Here is a 22,487-nt window from a genome sequence, read left to right on the forward strand (position 1 = left end):
TCCCCAGACATGAACATTATTCAGCATATCTGGGATGCCTTGCAACGTGCTGCTCAGAAGAGACCTCCACCCTCTCACACTCCGGATTTGTGGACAGCCCTGCAGAATTCATTGTGTCAGTTCCATCCAGTGCCACTTCAAACATTACTCGAGTCCATGCCACGGTGTGTTGCGGCACTTATTGGTGCTCGCGGGGTCCTGCATGATATTAGGCAGGTGTACCAGTTTATTTGGCTCTTCAGTGTATACACCCACAATAAGAAGTCGAAAGGAGTGAAATCGAGCGACTATTGTGCCCAAGGTGTTGATCCATCTCGATCTTTCACCCTTTCACCGCTCGTTTGGTTGAGATGGTCGCGGATGCCACAGACGAAACGCGTAGAGCGGCATCATGCGGGAACGACATTTACTAAGGGAGCTACAATGACAAATCTTCCAATAACTCCATCAATATCTCTTGTCCTCAGTTTTCGTGCATACTTTGATCCGATCTTCAAACTTACTTTATTTCTAACCGATACACTTCCGTACATGAGTTCTTTAAGTAGTCTGTAATAGGGATTGTATAAGTGCTTGAGTTGTGGTATACGTTATTTAGATTCCCTTTCTTACACTTCCGGCTGAATATTGAGTTTATTTGCATGTGTGTCAGTGAAATCGGCTCAACGTAGGTACCTTTAAAGGCATCGACCTGCGTCCGCTGCTCTCAGGTAATCAAGACTTGAGGTGAGTGCATCCCAACCTTACTGTTGCCGCCATCAGAAATCATGTATTGTTGATCACCATTTTGGAATCCATTGCCGTTTATATATTTGACAGGCAACCACTTGTCAATTGCGGTAATTGCATAATTTAGTCACTTATGTTATTAAAATGTACCCCACAGACTCTTGATTGGACATACTTCCAGTTGAGAGTTTTGTTTATGAATCTCGGGCTTAAAGTGACAGTTAAGGTCCTGTCTCCTAAAGAACGACATCTCCCACTTTTTAGAACGAATTATTCACCATTGAACCATTCTAAAACACTGCCCTCCTTTGCAACGAGACTTTTCTCGTATTGTCAGGATCTTTGAGGAACCTGTCTGCTAGGTGCACTTATCTTTATTAGATCTCTACTGTCATTTTTTGTTCCCGGATGGGTCAGCTAAGGACCACGTGCCAGTTTCATGTTGATCAGTTCATACAGTATTCTTTTATCTGTTCACTGTGTCTCAAAATATCCACTGTGTGTTTTCTTCCTGTCTTCTGACCACTTTATAACAATTTTTTCGCTCTTCGACCTTCTATCCTTCAATATTTACTTACTTCTCATTGGTTTTTTCAACTTTTGTATCGTTTCTTCTTAATCCTCTTTTGATTCCTACATCCATCTTGTTTTTGACTTCTTATCACACAACTAATTGAAGTTCCTTTTGTGTGATCTAGTACCTCGAATTTGATACAAATGATGAAACAGTGCCAGTTTTCTTCTTCTCATTACTTCTGATAAGTTTTCTTCATTTCGATAAATTTCATCAATACTACCTGAATTCCAACCTTCTGTAGTTTGTCGTGGGCCTGATATTTCCCACAGATTCGACTTTATAGTATTTATCATCCATCTAATTTATAGTTTAATGGTTAACATTCGGTTGCATACAGATATTCTGGCTTCGCTACTATAATGCCTTATTTTAGGGTTTCTAAATAGGAAATTGTTGTAAACGTCTTTATTTAAAACATATGTCTTTTTCATTTTTTAAATTCTTTCCTCGATAGTTGCTTTTCCAGACCAATTTCATGGATTATTTTCCCAAGATATTTAACTTTTTTAACCTTTTGAACTTGGTCAGTATCTGGTTTTAGGGATTTCAGTGCACTTTAAATGGTTGTTAAATTCTGGTTTTTGTCTAAGGGGAACAAGCAAAGCTGTTCTGTAAAAAGCAAGTTAAAAGTACAAAAGTCATAACCGGGTTGCTAGATCTAGCATTTGACTGTATAAAAAAATATTTCGCCGCTAAGGGTGCCGCTAGCAAACCAACTGAAAATAAAATGCATAAAATGTTGTTTTATTCATGGCTGTAATTTTCAGCAACTATAGTATGTATGTTTCACACTAAAATTCAGTGGAAAGTTGCAAAAATATTTTTAGTAAGCTTTAGCGGTGTCGACAATTTGTCATCTACATAAGCCTGCAAAATTAGGGATATTATAAATCTTTTGACCTTGACTATACATTTATGTGAAGTATAAGACGTATATTACAGAAACATACGTCGTACTGGTTTAGCGGACGGCAGTATTCTAACGGGGTCTTTTGGACGGCCGAGTAAAATGTTATTGTGTCCATTTGCTGTTAGGATGGGATGCGTGGGCGGTAGTTTCGTGTAGTGCAGAATGTGGTTCAAAAATGGTTCAAATGGCTCTGAGCACTGTGGGACTTAACTTCTGAGGTCATCAGTCCCCTAGAACTTAGAACTACTTAAACCTAGCTAACCTAAGGACATCACACGTATCCATGCCCGAGGCAGGATTTGAACCTGCGACCGTAGCGGTCGCGCGGTTCCAGACTGTAGCACCTAGAACCGCTTGGCCACTCCGGCCGGCGCAGAATGTGGAACACGGAAAACCTGGTTTTACCATTTATTAATAAAGACGGTGCGACAATGGATTACGCGCGTCTGGTAACCCGTCATCACTGTGTCGAGAACGATACATGTTCGCAACTGGACGGTCGCAGACTGCTCTTCGCAGCCTGTGGCTGTGTACACGCCACGGAGCGCGCCCAGATTGCATTTCCCGTCAGCATTCCGCGTGATAAGCGCACAGCGCGGCGGCTCTGGCGCTGTCCGCTACGGCCGTACAATTCTATCGTTACAGTATCTTCTTTATAGAAGCGTAATGCCATAATGTGTCCAGATACATATATATTCTCTGTGGTTATTGTTAACACAGTTTCACAATTTATAGTAACTGAATCATATCTATGTATCTGTTGTGATATCAGCAAGGAACATATATAAAGGCATACCTAAACATATATCCAAAGTATATAAAGAAGTTATATACAATACACTTGAAAAACTTGGCACATAGTTCTAAAAATAAAATGAATGGACTAATTTTCACATTTTATAAGAGATGATATGCAATCAAAATAGTGTCTGTTTTTAATGCTAGTTGATCATTAAACAATTGTTGAATTTAAGTGGAAATGTTTACATATTTCAAATTCTTATAATAGGTTCATTTTGTAGACCTTGAGACTGTATGCAAATTTTCAATGATAAACAAGGATGGAGGAGAATCGGCTTATTTGAGATGCTCTGCAGAAGTTGACTCATAAGAATTCTCGCCGTCTTTGTTGAGCAAGTGCTCACGAAAGCGTGTCTTAAATGTCTTCCCTGTACGTCCTACATAAAAACTGAGACGTGCAGTACAGTGTATTTTATATACTTAAGACTTGAGAAATTTCTCGGAGGTTTCTCAACAAAGAGATGTGGCATTATTGGTGGTAAAGTGCACAGCGATGTCATATTTTTAAATAAGTTATTTATACCATATGAAACGTCGCCTAGAAATGGAACTGCAGCCTATTTCTTAACGGTAAGACCATTTTTACTGAGTGTAGAGGAATTTGTGTTCTTGTTGGTTTTATTGTTTAAAGTCTTGTACAGGGTTGGCTTGGTTTTTTTATGACTGGTGTGTACTTTCAATTATTTAGTGCTGTGTAAATAGCAGAAGAGGTTAGGAGTAGCTCAATAATACTATCGCTGACAGCATGAAAGAATTCCAGTTTATGCTTAAAGCGGTGACAAGAACAGGCATGAATAACATCTGTTGTGGTTGATTTCCTGTGGATATGAAAGTTAATTTTGTCGTCTACTAAGTATAGTTTTACTGTGAAATTCGAAGTGTCTTAACTTCATTTGGCAAACTGAAAAACCGCTCACTGTGCAAAGCTACTGAAAACAGGCAGCCACTTCTGTGTTCGTTAATCTGAAAAGTAACTGTCGATCGCTGATTCAGAACAGAATATGTTCTTCAATAACTTTACAGACACTGCACATCGTGTAAGTAACTTCCTAAGAGTCATTAATAAACGTAAATATTGGAGTCACAAATCGGTCAGTCCTGAATGAATCCAATACAACGGCCGACTCATACAGTGTCGTATTTGTGTCGCTCCTACCGGAAACAAAGGCTGATTGTGGACGCCGTGCCTCGTATAAGTGATCGACCCGCCACCTCCCACAACATTCGCGTTTGTTTCTGGGGCACTGCTCGCCCGAAACACAAAGTTGACTGGGGAAACTCGGACTTGTTGTTAAAACAAAACAAAAAAGAATTATAAAGGATTTTTTCTCATTTGTGTTTGTCTCATCACTCAGCAAAACTTTAAGATTCATTATCCTAGTATTTGTGGTTTGAATTTAGGTTTTTAATGGGGAATGGAGTACTGTATGTAGGAAGTACGAACCCTATGGACCCCAGCGATGTACAGCAAGGATGTTTTCAAGGTTTTAGCTTTCCTTTCAGCGCGTATCCCTTTCGTTCTCTGACAATAGGTTCTTTTACGTAGTCAGACAGAGTTGTTACAGTCTTCATGGGTTTTTCCTGCCAGACCAAGTATCTATTCAGGAACTTTCCACTATTTTTTCTGTTGTATCAAGCTGTGTTATTCCTGCTTTCTCCGCGCCCGATTTTACTGCCTCGATCCATTTTATTGTTTCAGACTTTTGCATTTCTGCAAGTTTCGAAGGATTCCATCACAACCTACCTGTCGGTCTTGTTTGTTTCATTCTTTTGAGAACTCGACATAATTTTAGTCTGCATCTTCTCGTGTCTGAATACGTGTTGCTATACTTCCAGTTTCAGTATGTACTTACATCAGTGCCTTCGTTATTTTTTCTTTGTGTCAAACATCTTCCCACAAACACGTCATAAATCTTACGACCTGATGCTTTGTGTACAGTCATACCGCACCATTAAGTGGACTACACCCGTCAATATGGACTACTCATTTTGCATTCACGCGTCCACACTTCAACACTTCATATGCTGTCTGGGCGAAACTAAACAGTAACGGCTTGCCCTTGCCACATTTACATGGACATACTAACCAACCTAAAAACATACGAGTTGTAATGGCTATAATTATTAGACTGTAAATGCTGATGTAATGTTGTTCAGTACACCGTCCTCAGTCAAAAAAATGGTTCAAATGGTTCTGAGCACTATGCGACTTAATTTCTGAGGTCATCAGTCCCCTAGAACTTAGAACTACTTAAACCTAACTAACCTAAGGACATCACACACATCCATGTCCGGGGCAGGATTCGAACCTGCGACCGTAGCGGTCGCGCGGTTCCAGACTGAAGCGCCTAGAACCGCACGGCCACTCCGGCCGGCGACCTCAGTCAGTAATATAAATGTTACACCTTACGTAGACTACTAGTTTTGGCAATTTAATTTGGCATCTTCAGATATGAAGAAGTATTACAATTTTTCTTAAAAATATTTAAAGAATCTAATACTCGTTGTTCTTAATAATGACACTTTTTTTTCAATTATGCGTATTGCTTACCACCTACATACATCAACCATTGTGCCACTCTATGTATTGAATTTCCATCCAGTCATAAACATATTTGACAGCAATTGTAATATAGGTACGCTGGCCGGTGTGGCCAAGCGGTTCTAGGCGCTTCAATCTGGAACCGCGCGACCGCTACGGTCGCAGGTTCGAATCCTGCCTCGAGCATGGATGTGTGTGATGTCCTTAGGTTAGTTAGGTTTAAGTAGTTCTAAGTTCTAGGGGACTGATGACCTCAGATGTCAAGTCCCATAGTGCTCAGAGCCATTTGAACCATTTTGTAATATAGGTACAAACAATTATGGAAAATCCAAGGTCAAGATTATAAATAGAACGTGCCAGTATTGCATTCTGTGTATGTATTGATAATTGTCAGTACACTGCCAGACAATTGTCCAACGGACTATATGTTACTACAGGGTTCCACCAGATGGCAGCAGTTTTTATATTATAACTTAGGAACATAATACATACATACATTTCGTACAGGTACGAGACGTACGAAGATGACGTTAATCTACAATCAAAATTTAAAGTAATTTAAATTATGTTTCTTATATTGAAAGATATTCCTAAGACTATCAATTAGCTGCCACAGGCCTGCAGTTTAAGAGCGTTGTACATATCATCTAAATTAATCAGAAAATATACCAGAACAACTAAAAACATTTCACAAAATTCTACTATTAAATCCAAGAAATAAGGTGGACTAAACTGATCTCAGCAAGGAGCTTCTCAAGAGGCGGTTTGCGTCAGTCGTTGACACAATCTGAAGATTGTAACTTAAATGGCCGAGACTTGTAGTCTATATATGTATTCGATCTGGTCAAATAAAACTTATCTGGTAAGAAGATTACATTTTTCTAATTCAGAGATCGCTCTCCTCCTGATAGTGTTAGGAAATCATAATTTTTCAGTTTCTTTGCTTATTCGTTATCTATGAGTTTCTTGTTCAGCCTAATTGGACCTAGAATTACGCTGATTAGTTTCTTTTTTATCTTTTGGATTCCTTCACTGTCTTTGTTTCTGCTTCAAATGAGTATTTCAGGCCCACACAAACACTATGATTCGTGACAGTGCCTAGTGTCCGTTTCGTGTACTTTTGATATATTTTGTTGTTGTAGATACCTTTCTTTAAGTCTGAAATCTGTTTCCATTTTGTGACAACGCATTTCGTAACCTGTCTTTTCCATAAGTTTCGTTAACAAAGTCCCCTAAATATTTCAACCGAGAAACACTCTCGAATTTCCCGTATTTACTTTGTAGAATAACGCGTATGCTGTTAGCTGGGACAGAAACCGTGTTGGCAGGCCTGAGAGTGCCAAGACGAGGTGGGATGAATACCGGCAGTGGTCGGGGATCCACATACAAGCGTAATCAGGGCACTGAATTGCATGTATTCACACTTTAATCTCAGTTGCATTAATAAAACTATAGAAGTTTCAATAGCACTATAAATTAATAATATTACACAATGTTTAATAAATCAATAACTCTTCAACGCTTCGAGTGGTCTTCACAATAGAGGTTTTGAAAAGCTGATAACACCAAGATTACACTGGTGAAGGTTATTCTTCTGTATTTATTTTATTTGCTGAATTGCACCATATTTCATTGCGTTTTAACAATGCAAATTAGGCAGAACGTCGTACATTTCGCAGTTAAAGAGAACGTGAACGCGGCACGACATTCCTTGAACCTTTTCTTATGTATGCATGTGTCATGTGTGTACTTTCTTACGTGATTCCTTGTTAATAATTATGTAAATTATAACAAGGACGCAGGGCACTTGAAATTTGTACTTTGAGGGAAACATCTGATACCACGTGCGAATAGAGCGCAAAGACACGCTTCTATTGAGCTCGCACGCCGACTTTATTGCCAGTCGCATTTTAACGACCTTCTCTAAGTCATTAACGTTGAGGGCATGTGCGAAAACTTGTTTTTAAATTGTTTGTGTGAGTGTAAGAGATCTTATGGGAACCTGCAGTAAGACACAATTGTTTGAGCGTAATATATATTGTGAAACTTCCTGACAGATTAAAACTATATACCGGACCAGGAAGGCAATCTGGGACCTTTAAGTTGGCCAGTGCTCTACCAGAATGATTCACGGGCTTCTCTCGCAAGAATGTTAGTCCCACAAGCTTCGCAGCATAATTTCTGTGAAATCTGGAACGTAAGAGATGAAACACAGGCGGAAGTAAAGCTGTGAGGACGGGTCGTGACTCGTGCTCGGGAAGCTGTGCTGACTCGGTAGAGTGAAGCACTCGACGATCAATTTTAAGAGGTGTCATGTGACATCTCCCCAGACCAAATGACTAGAATCATAATGAAGGAAATGAAGAAAAAAAGGTGGGTCACATGGTGGAACACTTTGCACCGCAAGTCAAAGGTCCAAGTTCGAATCCCAGTGTGGCACACAGTTTTAATCTTCTAGGACGTTTCATATCAGCGCGCATTCCGCTACATAGTGAAAACTTATTCTGCATGTTGTAGCTGTGAACTGCATACAGTTTAAATGTTTGGCCATTTTATATATTCTATGATCGTTGCGAAATTTGGCGGGCTTAGCTAGAATTTGTGGGGGCATGTGACTGGCCACTCCTGTTAATTTTGTTCCAGGCGCTCATTTGGTTAATTTGAGGGTTGGAGAGTTATAGGTTCTGCGTGGCAAGTTGCCTCGTGAATGCTTTAACATTCGTCCGAAGTTAGGAGGATTCTGGACTGATTTGAACTTGTCTCTAGTGAGTTAGTCAGTGCTTATATGGCGCATGTATAGCTGTGTGCAACCTTAAATAACGAGCTATTTCGGTTGCGTTTTAGGATCATTAGAATATACGCATGATTACTTGTATTTAGATGAGTTAATAGCTATATTAAAGTTCAATTAACACTGAAGTCGTGATTGTTTTGTGAACTGTTTAGCAGAATGGGTATGGGTATTTCGCGAACCGCAGACAGTTGATTTTTAGGGTTACGTACGTGAATTGCTAAACAGAGCTCTTTATAGGATCGCTTTGTTGTCGGTCTGTATGTTTGTTCAAGAGTTGAGAACCCTTTTTCTCAGGTACTGGCAGATGTATCCACTTTAAATCAGTGTCCCATACTAAGGTCTACGGTCCTTTGGCGATGCAAAAACATTAAGCTATGAGACCTAAGTCAACGCAGTCAGAAGATAGGATATTTATGTCATATTTTTATACTATCAAAGCTCACACATCAAAACCTATAGGGTAGCCTACTTCCCCTCCATCTAGAATCACGAATTTTGGCAAGAACCAAGGTTTCACAGAACAAGTAAAGAAAAAATTCCGAAAATTGTGAATCTGTAATTATATCAAAAGAAAAAGTAATTTTTTGTCATTTGATATCTATCTGTGTGTCTGACTGTATGTCCATCAGTTAAGACCCCCTTTGTCAGCAACAGGTTGACGACTCAAGTTGAAATTTATGTGACATACTGACATCCATGGTCCCTTAGTGCTGTAAAAAAGCTTAAGATTGTAAGTTATCTTCTGGGGTAGTTTTGTGGTTATTAAACCGCTCATTTGTTATACTTGGGTTTCGGGGAAGAACTTGCACCGTATTTTACGGACTATAAGACGCTATGGACTTTAATACGCTCCTTAATTTTTATGTAATTTTTCAAAATATTAAATTTTTACCATTTCATTATATGATTGCAAAGTCAGACTAAAAAAAATTCTTAGTTTATGAAACCGAATTGGCCTTTAAAATGGCTGAAAAACGTCATCTCAGCCCTCTTCTTCGTCTTCATCGTCACCGTTGTCCTCTTCATATATAAGGTGGTCTTGACTGCCATTAAGAGCAATACCTATGCTGCACTTCTTGAAAGGTTTAACAATAATATTTTCTCTCACTCCACTCCACGACTGTTTTATCCACTGACACATTTGTTTGATTGTTGTTGTTGTAGTCTTCGGTCCAGAGACTGGTTTGATGCAGTTGCTACTCTATCCTGTGCAAGCTTCTTCATCTCCCAGTACCTACTGCAACCTACATCGTTCTGAATCTGCTTAGTGTATTCATCTCTTGGTTTCCCTCTATGATTTTTACCCTCCACGCTGCCATACAATACTAAATTGGTGGTCCCTTGATGCCTCAGAACATGTCCTACCAACCGATCCCTTCTTCTAGTCAAGTTGTGTCACAAATTTCTCTTATCTCCAATTATGGTCAATACCTTCTCATTAGTTACGTGATCTACCCATCTAATCCACAGCATTCTTCTGTAACACCTTTTCGTAAGCTTCTATTCTCTTCGTGTCCAAACTATTTATCGTCATGTTTCACTTCCATACGTGGCTACACTCAGTACAAATGCTTTCAGAAATGACTACCTAACACTTAAATCTATACTCGATGTTAACAAATTTCCCTTCTTCAGAAACGCTTTCCTCGCCATTGCCAGTCTACATTTTATATTCTCTCTACTTCGACCATCATCAGTTATTTTGCTCCCGAAATAGCAAAACTCCTTTACCCCTTTAAGTGTCTCATTTCCTAATCTAATTCCCGCAGCATCACCCGATTTCATTCGATTACATTCCATTATCCTCGTTTTACTTTTGTTGATGTTCATCTTACATCCTCCTTTCAAGACACTGTCCATTCCGTTCAGCTGCTCTTGAAGGTCCTTTGCTGTCTCTGACAGAATTACAATGTCATCGGCGAACCTCGAAGTTTTTATTTCTTCTCCATGGATTTGAATACATACTCCGAATTTTTATTTTGTTTCCTTTACTGCTTGCTCAATATATAGATTGAATAACGTCGGGGAGAGGCTACAACCCTGTCTCACTCCCTTCCCAACCACTGCCTCCCTTTCGTGTCACTCGACTCTTATAACTGCCGTCTGGTTTATGTACAAATTGTAAATAGCCTTTCGCTCCCTGTATTTTACTCCTGCCACCTTCAGAATTTGAAAGAGAGTATTCCTGTCAACATTGTCAAAAGCTTTCTCTAATTCTTCTAATGCTAGAAACGTAGGTTTGCCTTTCCTTAATCTATCTTCTAAGATAAGTCGTAGGGTCAGTATTGCCTCACGTGTTCCAGTATTCTTACGGAATCCAAACTGATCTTCCCCGAGTTCGTCTTCTACTAGTTTTTCCATTCGTCTGTAAAGAATTCGCGATAATATTTTGCAACCGTGACTAATTAAACTGTCACATCTGTCAACACCTGCTTTCTTTGGGATTGGAATTATTATATTCTTCTTGAAGTATGAGGGTATTTCACCTCTGTCACACATCTTGCTCACCAGATGGTAGAGTTTTGTCAGGACTGGCTCTCCCAAGGCTCTCAAAAGTTCTAATGTTTTCTACTCCCGGGGCCTAGTTTCGACTTAGGTCTTTCAGTGCTGTGTCAAACTCTTCACTCAGTATCATATCTCCAATTTCATATTAATCTACCTCCACTTTCATTTGCGTAATATTGTCCTCAAGTACATTGCCCTTGTATAGACTCTCTATATACTCCTTCCACCTTTCTACTTTCCCTTCTTTACTTCGAACTGGGTTTCCATCTGAGTTCTTGATATTCATACAAGTGGTTCTCTTTACTCCAAAGGTATCTTTAATTTTCCTGTAGGCAATATCTATCATACTCCTAGTGATATATGCCTCTGCATCATTACATCTGTTTTCTAGCCATCCCTGCTTAGCCATTTTGCACTTCTTGTCGATCTCATTTTTGAGACGTTTGTATTCCTTCTTGCCTGCTTCATTTACTGCATTTTTGTATTTTCTCCTTTCATCAATTAAATTCGATATTTCTTCTTTTACTCAGGGATTTCTCCTAGCCCTCGTCTTTTTACTCACTTGATCCTCTGCTGCCTTTACTTCATCCCTCAAAGATACCCATTCTTCTTCTACTGTATTTCTTTCTCCCATTCCTGTCAATCGTTCCCTTACGCTCTCCCTGAAACACTGTACAACCTCTGGTTTAGTCAGTTTATCAAGGTCCCATCTCGTTAAATTCCCAGCTTTTTGCAGTTTCTTCAGTTTAAATCTACAGTTAATAACCAATGGATTGTGGTCAGAGTCCACATCTGCCCCTGGAAATGTCTTACAATTTAAAGCCTGGTTCCTAAATCTCTGTCTTATCATTGTATAACCTATCTGATACCTTCCAGTATGTCCAGGCTTCTTCCATGTATACAACCTTCTTTTATGATTTTTGAACGAAGTGTTAGATATGATTAAGTTATGTTCTATGCAAAATTGTACCAGGCGACTTTCTCTTTCATTTCTTACTCCTATTGCATATTCACCTACTATATTTCCTTCTCTTCCTTTGCCTACTGTCGAATTCCAGTCACTCATGACTATTAAATTTTCGCCTCCCTTCACTATCTGAATAATTTCTTTTATGTCATCATACATTTTATTAATCTCTTCTTCATCTGCAGAGCTAGTTGGCATTTAAACTTGTACTACTGTAGTAGGTGTGGGCTTCGTGTCTATCTTGGCCACAATAATGCGTTCACTATGCTGTTTGTAGTAGCTTACCCGCACTCCTATTTTTTTATTTAATGTTAAACCTAATCCTGCATTACCTCTACTTGATATTGTATTTATAACTCTGTATTCACCTGACCAGAAGTCTTGTTCCTCCTGCCACCAAACTTCGCTAATTCCCACTACATCTAACTTTAACCTACCCATTTCCCTTATTAAATTTTCTAACCGACCTGCTCGATTAAGGGATCTAACATTCCACGCTCCGATCCGTAGAACGCCAGTTTTCTTTCTCCTGATAATGATGTCCACTTAAGTAGTCCCCGCCTGGAGATCCCAATGGGGGACTATTTTACCTCTGGAATATTTTACCCAAGAGGACGCCATCATCATTTAACCATACAGGAAAGCTGCAAAATTACGGCTGTAGTTTCCCCTTGCTTTCAGTCGTTCGCAGTGCCAGCACAGCAAGGCCGTTTTGGTTAGTGTTACAAGGCCAGATCATTCAATCATCCAGACTATTTCCCCTGCAACTACTGATAAGGCTGCTGCCCCTCTTCAGGATCCACATGTTTGTCTGGCCTCTCAACAGATACCCCTCCGTTGTGGTTGCACCTACGGTACGGCTATTTGTATGGCGGAGGCACGCAATCCTCCCCACCAACGGCAAGGTCCATGGTTTATGGTTTGGGGGGGTGGTTGACTGTAAGTCGTTTTAAAGCTCTCTTCGACGTGAATTCATGTTGGCTTTCGTCCATCATCCATTTGTTTCGTTCCTCGATGATATACACTTTAAGTTGTTTATTTATCGAGACATCAAGAGGTTGCAACTTTCGTAAGTTCTCCCGGACTAACAGCAAGCTCTGTACTTCCGTGTCTCAACTTCTCTTTCACAATATTTTTCAAATGACTACTAAACTGATCTAGAACAAGAAGAGAACTCTTCTTCAAAAAGTGGATTTTTCCTATTTTTCTTGTGCTTGGGAACTCGGCCATTATATATCCATCAATAGTAGTTATGGTTTAATTGAGATCGTCTAATACCTGCATAAGGTATTTTATTCAAATCATATGCGGCCTAAGCGGAGAAACGAATTCTTTTAATTCTTTTATTTTTCTTTTTTCTAGCTACAATAGCTTTTATATTACTGTCACAACTATTTCTGTATAAGTATTTGCTAAGTGAAAGAACTTTTGTGAAAAGTTCGTCATAACGAATCTAGTGATAAAATATGAAGAATGTCTGGTTAGAGGTAAAAAGTAAGCGGTGGCTTTATGGTTGTGTTTCAGTTACAATAACTAATCTAATCATAAATATAATGGCCATTATTAATTTTAATTGTGGTTTTAAAATTGTTACCAATATTTAATTTAACAGTAACATAGAAAGTATTAAATGCTAATAAAACATGGATCTAATGTAAGAGATTGCTTCAATATCTCAGTCTAATCAGCCAACAAACAATATAAATAAGTAAATAAACATCAATATTTTTGCTTCAGAAAAGCATTAACGGTTTTCAGTAGGGTCGACGCTGATAACAATCCGTCATAAGTATTGCCCAAATGGGAATGGAGGTATTGTGAATAGGTATACCATTTCTGTCCTGTAGATATGATTTACGTGTGAAATCAACAGGGCAATCAGTGACAGTCATCTTGAGCGGTACACAAAGGGAACGGTCGAAATGAAGTCTATGATGTGTGATTTTGATGCAGATGAGATGTTCGTCATGCTACGCTGACGTCTCATTACGTAAGCCCCTGTCATGTGCACTACTAGCAAGTTCAGGGCAGCATTGGGATATTGTTTGTGACTGATTGGCAGGCAGCAGTGAAATCCGACCTTTCAGAGAGCGGCATAACGAAAATCAAACACGGGAAAGGACTGGGCCATGGTTTTAAGCACAGATCATTCAACATTTGACAAACTTCATTACCATTTCAAAAAACACTGTATATACTAAGAAACAATTTCTGAGATCATCAACCAATACATTAAACACAAGTAAGAAAAAAAAAAACATGGGGAGCAACAGTCCGGATACCAGCAACAGCTATAAAATGAAACAGGCCCTTTTCTGAGATTATAACTCTTTATAGACGAGATCATAAATTTAGAAATCTCTAATGTCAAATTACGATCAAATGTTATTATTTAAACGACTGAGTTTATATATTTTAACAAAGCGCTAAGCTTAGGAGAAGCATCTTGGCCTTTTCTTTTCCTTTTTTTTCCCTTAAAATAAACGTTCAGCATGAAGGAACTCTACCCCACTTAACACTGGTCGTAGTTAACAACGGGCTGCCAGATGTTCGGTAGAGATAAATCCCGTAAACACAAAGTTTAGTCATGCAGTGCAGATTATACTCTTTTCCTCTTACAAAATTTCACTGGTAACACCAAACAATAAACGGAACACAACAGGGCGATGACCTGAGAATGTAACGAATAAATAAAAACAATCTGTTTGCATCTGTGCATAGCACTTAGGAAACGCAGTCATTTGTGGCCAGACAAAGCGCAGCGCCAACAGCCAGCGTCGCTGCAGTCCCTGACATTAAAATAGAGAAGGAGGCGACTGCCACATTGAAGCAAAAAATGAGCAATTTACAACAGGAGCAGCTTCTCATACCAATTAAAAAAAAACAAAAAAAGAAGAAGAAAGACTGGCCGAGTTTAAGAACGTGTTACACTGTTAAAACAATGGTACCCTACTGGCATACAATAGCTGGCCGCTTACGCCATTGGAATGAGAAATATAGCAGTTACACGAAACCATTAATGGATTACAAGTACGTAACTTAGCGAGAGGCGACTTCCACAGCGAAGGTGGTGCAGGCTGGCGTGGCGTGTAGAAGCACAGCTGCAAAGGCACTGTGGTTAAGAGTCCCATAAAGCGGCACGCCACACTGTCGATGCTGAAACACACTGCAGGCGTCTAAGTCCGGGCCACCAATACACGCTCAACACTGCCCCAGTTACACTGGTCAGCGAGGTGGATAAAGCTGAGAAAACAAGTCAAAGTCACTAGCATTCTGGGTATCACAAAATAAGATGACAGAAGAGAAAAATAATTGCAAAAGTGCTGCCGAGCACGGACTAAGAAACCTAAACAGCCATAAATTCGGCTTGTATCGAATTTACAAAGGTACCGGGAGCGAGACGGGCAGGGAAATGCGATTCTTATACACCCGGAACAATTACGCTCACTTGTAAATGTTCGATCTACGCTTCCAGACAAGAAGTGGTGGACAGGCAACAAGGGGGCTTATTTCTGCCGTCCTGAATCGCTATCGTAAGCAACTAGATTGCCACACAAAAAAATAATTCTGGAAGACTTGAGGGCCCCGCGTAGTGGCCGCGCGGCTGGAGGCGCCATGTCACGAATCGAGCGGCCACTCCCGCCGGAGGTTCGAGTCCTCCTTCGGCCATGGGTGTGTGTGTTGTCTTCAGCGTAAGTTAGTTTAAGTTTATGTGTAAGTCTACGGACTGATGACCTCAGCAGTTTGGTCCCATAGGAATTCACACACATTTGAACATTTGAAGGCTTGAGTCAGCTCCACACTAAGCAAGGGCCTGACCTCAGAAGGCCGTTGTACACAAACTTCACAGTGCCGAAAGTCAGTATGCACCACCAAAAATTCGAGCCACATGATCCCCTTGACACGGAAATAAGAAGTCGTCGCCGGCCGAAGTGGCCTTGCGGTTCTAGGCGCTACAGTCTGGAACCGGGCGACCGCTACGGTTGCAGGTTCGAATCCTGCCTCGGGCATGGATGTGTGTGATGTCCTTAGGTTAGTTAGGTTTAATTAGTTCTAAGTTCTAGGCGACTGATGACCTCAGAAGTTAAGTCGCATAGTGCTCAGAGCCATTTGAACCATTTTTGAGGAAGTCGTCGCAACCCGAGCACAGCCGATTCCGGTTCACTACTCGCTGTTGCTACGCCTCGTTTCCCCAATCGCGACCACTCCCCCTAGACGAACAGCGCACTCTACACAGTGGGCGCTAACTCATGTGGGTGAGTTGGCAATTGGTAAAAGGAAAGAGAGTTGACGTGGGTCAACTTCTCACACCAAAACTAAAAAGGGATGGCTGCTCCCGCTTTTCTTTAGGTAGAATTAACTAAATTTCCTCGAATTGGCTCACGTGAGCCTGAAACAATCCATCTGAGAAGAGAACCCGCAAAAGAAAATTAACGAGGTCTAAGGGATTGCGGAGCCGATTGTCTAGCATAACTCGCCTCTCCTTTTAAGGTAATTTGCTGTTCTGCAGAAAAACTCGGTCCCGTACTTTACCTTTAAACTCCTTAAAACCACTACTGACAAGTGTAGCTAATTTCTGAGGTATTTTCGGATTAATCTGCCCTGGAAAAAAGTCATTAATAAACAATACATTAGCTGAAGGAGAGTTCACCTGAGACGCAAATATAAGAGACTCACATTGGGACGTATTGAACGCGAAATTGATCCATTTCCCCTGAGAACTTCCATGAAAAATGATCAATGCGGCCATCAATTTACGACTCAGTTGCTTTTGCAAAAGAGAGCAGTGGAAAGTTCGGATTCGTGATAATATCGTTAAAGGCATTCTCAAAACAAAATCTTTTAAAGACTATGGAATGAAAGCTGTTACATTATCACTTACAAGAAACCTACGTGGTCCAAAGACGGAAAAGATAGTTATTAACACGTTCCTTATCCTTAGCAATGGTTTTATGAATACACTGCCCGCATCTCGTGGTCGTGCGGTAGCGTTCTCGCTTCCCACGCCCGGGTTCCCGGGTTCGATTCCCGGCGGGGTCAGGGATTTTCTCTGCCTCGTGATGGCTGGGTGTTGTGTGCTGTCCTTAGGTTAGTTAGGTTTAAGTAGTTCTAAGTTCTAGGGGACTGATGACCATAGCTGTTAAGTCCCATAGTGCTCAGAGCCATTTATGAATACCCGAGTGGCCACCATTTCAGTATCGTCAAAGTAGCGGTATAAGGGACCGACAAGTTCCATAGGCAAAAAATCTTAGGCGACTATAAAACACTAGGCATTTGTGCATGCTATACCCAAAGATCTGTTCCCGTTCTAACAACCTCTATTCAATCCTGGCAATTCTAGGGTCAAGATCTTGCTTCCCCTTCAAATTTGTAAAGATTTAAGGGCACGCCAACACCACCCCTGTCGCCTAATCCTCAGAAGACACCCCTCCCCACGCCCCTCCCAATCCCTTCCCCTCCAGTCCCACCCCACCGTATCATGTTGAACTCGCTTTCGAACGTGCAGCTTATGGTATATGCCACCTGATTATCGGGGTGCCTTATATACCGGACCTTAAAACGAAAGCTTGAAATACGAATCGTCCTGCGCGTTATTCACCCAGTCTTCTGGGGATGTGCCAGAACCCAACACAGGTCGTGGTTATACGTTTCTAGATGAAACTGCTTGTGATCAAGACAGAACTTAAATTTCTCGACGGCAAAGAGGACTGTCACTGCTTACAAGTGGGTAACAAACTTCCTAGAAGTATAAGCTATTGGACGACACTCCCGATTTTGCTCTTGCAGAAGAATGGCTGTGTTCCACAGGCAGAAGCATCAATTTCGACAAGAAATGCGCGCTCAAAATCGGGAACAGCAAAAACGGGGTGATTACTAAAGGCCTCTTTAATTGCCTCAAAGAATGCCTTTAGCATTTCGTCCCACTGGAAACCAACCGCTATCCTATGGACGCGTGGTTGAGGACATATGAATGTTTGGCTCTGGCCGCGAGTCGTGCATGTATAGCCAAATGGTAAGGCGATCACTCCCGATAAGCAGGAAAGCTTGTCAGGATGACGGTCAGGCACAAATTTTCACTGTCGTCATTCCATTCTACATCTGTTGGTTGTCCATATTCGCAATCGAGAATTCATACATCCCTTTCTTTTGGAGGTCATTAAACACCCCAGGAAAATGATCGAAATTTGAGACAACCACACACAAAAAAATAATCATGCTAATAAACCTACCGACGGATTTCTTATTACTGGGGGCATGTAACTACGCCATTCACTAATACGAACTTGATCCATTCTATTACCATCGTCAGAAACTAAATGCCTCCAAAATGATGTCTGCCGACGTGCCTACGATATTTTGGGTAGTTTCACGGTCAACTCTGCCTCCCTCAGACGCTCCAGAACCGCATCCAAGTGTTTCTAACGATCAGCGAAGGCCGGTCGGGGTGGCCCAGCGGTTCTAGTCGCTACAGTCTGGAACCGCGCGACCGCTACGGTCTCAGGTTCTAATCCTGCCTCGGGCATGGATGTGTGTGATGTACTTAGGTTAGCTGGGTTTAAGTAGTTCTAAGTTCTATGGGACTGATGACCTCAGAAATTAAGTCCCATAGTGCTCAGAGCCATTTGAACCATTTGATCAGCGAAGGTGGCGCTATAAACCACCACATCGTCAGGCTAGTTATATACACATTTGGACTTCAGATCTCATACGACATAATATCAAAGGCGAAACAAAACAATTGTAACAGTGGACAAAACAAAGTACTTATTTTTATGCTTTTCAAAGAACTGTGGGTGTACAAATATTTGAGTCCCGCGAAAGCGTTAACAATGGTTCATTCATGTAAAAAATTCTCACAGCAATGATTTATTTGTATATACGTAAAACACTTTCATATAAAATTCTATAAAAATGTCGTAGTCACTTGTCTTGCAACCATGTACTCTGCTTAAACCGCAGTTCATCACCGAATGTCCCTCACTACATACGCCAACCGTGGAGTTGTCAGCCTCAGAAATACGGCAGTTAGTTTGTGTAGCCTCTTATGCTCCAGGAAAAAGACATCTCGAAGTAAACACATGTGCAGCACTGCCCAAGCACGTAAGTGAGGAATCCAAGACACCCCCATAAACGATCAAAGATAAGGGAAATGATCGGAACGTTGAATCATTTCACGTTTAGTAAGCCCTCGTGGTCTTCGTATCACTAACAAGTCTGGTATTAAGAGAGCTTTGGAACTACATTGCGCAACAAAATTAAAGGATCACTTTTTCGAAACCCCATAGTTATCTCCCATCGCAAAGGAAAAGTTTCTGTTTTGGCTCAGAGGTGCCTACAACCTCTCTAATTGCGCAAAAGCGTGGCACCTTGCGACGTCACCTTGAGGCCCGGCGACGCTTCAAACAGCAAGGTGTCGCCACATGCGGAGAAAGGGCAACACTGCAGAAGGCCATGTGAGCTGTAAGGGTGGATTAATGATGTCACACTGGCACCAAATTTCACCACAATTCTGCCCAACGTCACCGTGGGCGCGACAGACGATGTGAAGGCTATCACATACCCTCTTCCCATAGTTCAGCCGCCTTTTTTTACGCCTCCGGCAGATAGCACTGAAATCAATTCAGAATGGACATGACAAGGCCTGATGCGTGGCATAAGGGGCGTCAATTAAACCAACCCTTACCTCTGCAAGTTGAACCCCACACAATTTGCGGTCCAAAACTGCGGTGCCAAGCGGGATGAGCAACAGGGCGACGTTGTGGTCAAACCCCCTGGGTGCTTGAACTTTACTCTAAGAACTTTTTTTTTTGTACGTGGCTGCACGTTCAGAGACCATAAATAGTTACAACTGAAAGAAATTCAGCCCTCGGTCACTATTTTTAACAAATTAACCTGGTTCCGACACCGCTAGGAGTGTCTTCCTCAGAATTTAAAACAAAGAATGGTCTATATTCTATAACATAATCACAGTAACGAGCAGCCCTTAGTGGCTCGCCATCACAGTTTTCTTTATCTTGAATATCTTTGTGACTAATGCTCTTTTGGCATATTTATTATTTTATAAATGACATAGACAGGGTGTTTCAAAATTGACCGGTATATTTGAAACGGCAATAAAAACTAAACGAGCAGCGATAGAAATACACTGTTTGTTGCAATATGCTTGGGACAACAGTACATTTTCAGGCAGACAAACTTTCGAAATTACAGTAGTTACAATTTTCAACAACAGATGGCGCTGCGGTCTGGGAAACTCTATAGTACGATATTTTCCGCATATCCACCATGCGTAGCAATAATATGGCGTAGTCTCTGAATGAAATTACCCGCAACCTTTGACAACGTGTCTGGCGGAATGGCTTCACATGCAGATGAGATGTACTGCTTCAGCTGTTCAATTGTTTCTGGATTCTGGCGGTACACCTGGTCTTTCAAGTGTCCCCACAGAAAGAAGTCACAGGGGTTCATGTCTGGCGAATAGGGAGGCCAATCCACGCCGCCTCCTGTATGTTTCGGATAGCCCAAAGCAATCACACGATCATCGAAATATTCATTCAGGAAATTAAAGACGTCGGCCGTGCGATGTGGCCGGGCACCATCTTGCATAAACCACGAGGTGTTCGCAGTGTCGTCTAAGGCAGTTTGTACCGCCACAAATTCACGAAGAATGTCCAGATAGCGTGATGCAGTAATCGTTTCGGATCTGAAAAATGGGCCAATGATTCCTTTGGAAGAAATGGCGGCCCAAACCAGAACTTTTTGAGGATGCAGGGACGATGGGACTGCAACATGGGGCTTTTCGGCTCCCCATATGCTCCAGTTCTGTTTATTGACGAAGCCGTCCAGGTAAAAATAAGCTTCGTCAGTAAACCAAATGCTGCCCACATGCATATCGCCGTCATCAATCCTGTGCACTACATCGTTAGCGAATGTCTCTCGTGCAGCAATGGTAGCGGCGCTGAGGGGTTGCCGCGTTTGAATTTTGTATGGATAGAGGTGTAAACTCTGGCGCATGAGACGATACGTGGACGTTGGCGTCATTTGGACCGCAGCTGCAACACGGCGAACGGAAACCCGAGGCCGCTGTTGGATCACCTGCTGCACTAGCTGCGCGTTGCCCTCTGTGGTTGCCGTACGCGGTCGCCCTACCTTTCCAGCACGTTCATCCGTCACGTTCCCAGTCCGTTGAAATTTTTCAAACAGATCCTTTATTGTATCGCTTTTCGGTCCTTTGGTTACATTAAACCTCCGTTGAAAACTTCGTCTTGTTGCAACAACACTGTGTTCTAGGCGGTGGAATTCCAACACCAGAAAAATCCTCTGTTCTAAGGAATAAACCATGTTGTCTACAGCACACTTGCACGTTGTGAACAGCACACGCTTACAGCAGAAAGACGACGTACAGAATGGCGCACCCACAGACTGCGTTGTCTTCTATAGCTTTCACATCACTTGCAGCGCCATCTGTTGTTGAAAATTGTAACTACTGTAATTTCGAAAGTTTGTCTGCCTGAAAATGTACTGTTGTCCCAAGCATATTGCAACAAACGGTGTATTTCTATCGCTGCTCGTTTAGTTTTTATTGCCGTTTCAAATATACCGGTCATTTTTGAAACACCCTGTATGTACTGCCAATCTTTCACGGCGATTCCGTACTTATACTCTATCATACGTTTTTAGTTGTAATTCTATGACCACGTTATAGAAGATAGACCATTCTTTGTTTTAAATTCTGAGGAAGATGCTTCTAGCAGTGTCGAGACCAGGTTAATTTGTTAAAAATAGTGACCGAGGGCTGAATTTCTTTCAATTGTTACTGTGAGAACATTGCAGGGCTGAAATCTCATGAACGTCATCTCACCCTACTGAAGTGTAGGGTGACAGCAAAATTGTGTTTATGGTGTTTCATCCCTCCTTTCCTGTGCCCTCCCGTGGCGTGCTCACGGGAGATTTCGACATGGAAATATACCGAATAAAACGGCAAAGTGTCCCTCTAATACCACCCAGTTCGGCAGTACCCTCGATGCCACACTCATGTCTTTCCTCAGCATGTTAAAAATGTGCGTGTCAGAAACTTCGACACCAAAGAGTGGTGGGGCTGCCGTAGCATCTGAGACTTAGGCAGCCTCTTCGATGCCTTTAGGTGAAGTTTGCCTACCTTCAGGCGCTGGACCAACCGCAAGGCTCAATGGATTTCAAAGTTTCTGACAGGCACATTTTTAATGCGCTCAACAAAGGTGCATGATTGGCACCGAGGGTATTGTTGAAATGGGTGGTTGTAGACGGACGCTCTGCCATTTCATTCACACATACATCATCTACATCTACATCTACATCTATACTCCGCGAGCCACCTTACGGTGTGTGGCGGAGGGTACTTATTGTACCACTATCTGATCCCCCCTTCCCTGTTCCATTCACGAATTGTGCGTGGGAAGAACGACTGCTTGTAAGTCTCCGTATTTGCTCTAATTTCTCGGATCTTTTCGTTGTGATCATTACGCGAGATATATGTGGGCGGTAGTAATATGTTGCCCATCTCTTCCCGGAATGTGCTCTCTCGTAATTTCGATAATAAACCTCTCCGTATTGCGTAACGCCTTTCTTGAAGTGTCCGCCACTGGAGCTTGTTCAGCATCTCCGTAACGCTCTCGCGCTGAC

This window comes from Schistocerca piceifrons, chromosome 4 (assembly GCF_021461385.2).
Source record: "Schistocerca piceifrons isolate TAMUIC-IGC-003096 chromosome 4, iqSchPice1.1, whole genome shotgun sequence".
Lineage (NCBI taxonomy): Eukaryota > Metazoa > Arthropoda > Insecta > Orthoptera > Acrididae > Schistocerca > Schistocerca piceifrons.